At 27.8% G+C, this 1538-nt stretch overlaps 1 protein-coding gene across 1 annotated transcript in view; it reads right to left on the reverse strand.

Moving 5' to 3' along the window:
* Nucleotides 1-1458, reverse strand: part of LOC102681152 — a 71937-nt gene extending 70479 nt beyond the window's left edge. Inside the window, 1 exon segment of the mRNA XM_031509509.1 lies at nt 1417-1458. The gene's annotated coding sequence lies outside the window, so the exon portion shown is untranslated.
* Nucleotides 1459-1538: the final 80 nt, after the last annotated feature.

The following is a 1538-nucleotide window of genomic DNA, read 5'->3' on the forward strand; positions in this document are numbered from 1 at the left end:
CAATCCAACGTCCAGTGACGAGACGTGGATTGGCACGATGACTGTCCCGGCTGCAAATGCAAATCTGCTACACGATGTAAATCGGGCGAGCAACGCGAAAATAATGTCAACTGTGACTGATCGTGTCCACGGATCGATAATCGGATAAAGAGATATCACCACAAGCGTCACGCGTCTAATACTTCATATGTATAGATACATGTGTATGTATATATGTGTGTATATATTCAAAATTATTAATATCTGTACTCACATCTGGTTGAAACATTTGAATATATCTAACTGTATGTACCTAAAATATGGTAGAAAAATCTTGTCGTGTAAAATGTGTAAAATTTCTTTTATATCTAGATTATTTGTGGAATAAAAGCACGAAAATAAGGAATTTAAATAATTTTTAAATTTTATAAATGGAGGGAGAGAGAAAGACAGTAGAATATGAGGACGTGGTTGACAAATAAATAAATGTTAAAAATTTGAATAATTTTTACGATTAAATAGGGAAAAATATGGAAGAAGTAATTGTATTAAAGATAAATAAAAAGTAGTGAAAATTCAAAAGTTTGAATAATTTTTTAATCACAGAGAGAGTAAAAATATTGAAATATCGTTATGTGATGAATAAATAGGAAAAATCGTCGATTACATTTCTTTGAGAGTTGCAATTGACACTGGATTTGAAACCAGTGATATAATAAAATGTTATATAACGTTATACGTTATATTTTAAAGAGGATTCATAGTGGGAAGAAATAAGAGGTAAAAATTATTCACAGTGATGAATAAATTTTCGATATTAAACGATAAATTTTTCTTCTACGATGAATATGTTAAGAGAGAGTTTTTGGGATTTTATTTGATAATATTTAATATTTGTGGAAATATCGTGGCAGAACAATGATATAAATTTTTCGAAAATTTTAAACGCGTTATTGATTTCGAAAAAATGGCTTAATCTCTCCAACACATAAGAGGATTATACATAAATTGTATATAAATTATGGGAATAATCCTTAAGAGGATATTCCTTACTTCTATTTAATAATTTCGATAATTAATATCATTTTAATATTATTAAATTTTAATCCTAATGATACAAAATATTGAAATTATTATAATATGATATAATATCGTATTAATAATATTATTTAATAGCTTTTCGAGAATCACTTTAAAAAATTATATATTCGTTCCCAACATTGTTAAAGATTTTTCCGTTTAAACCATTCTCTCTTTTAGCATTTCACTTTTGCAGTTATGCCGTTGTTCTCTCAAACCATCGATATTCCCATTAAAGTTTCTTCCCCCCTCTCTGAACTACTTCAAAATATGCAGATTATTCTTCGACTCGTAGTTACCAAACTCTTTATTTAAACAAGAGTTAAAGCTTCTAAGTAATACCTCGTATTTCCTTACCTTGTCGTAAGCTGGACGATGATAACGATAATGCACCTGGAATCAAAAAAAAGAAAAATAATAATAATAATAATTGCGATAATAATTATTATTTATTATTAGATCTACTTCTACGATATTTT

The sequence above is a fragment of the Apis dorsata genome, unplaced genomic scaffold (assembly GCF_000469605.1).
Source record: "Apis dorsata unplaced genomic scaffold, Apis dorsata 1.3 scaffold_161, whole genome shotgun sequence".
NCBI lineage: Eukaryota > Metazoa > Arthropoda > Insecta > Hymenoptera > Apidae > Apis > Apis dorsata.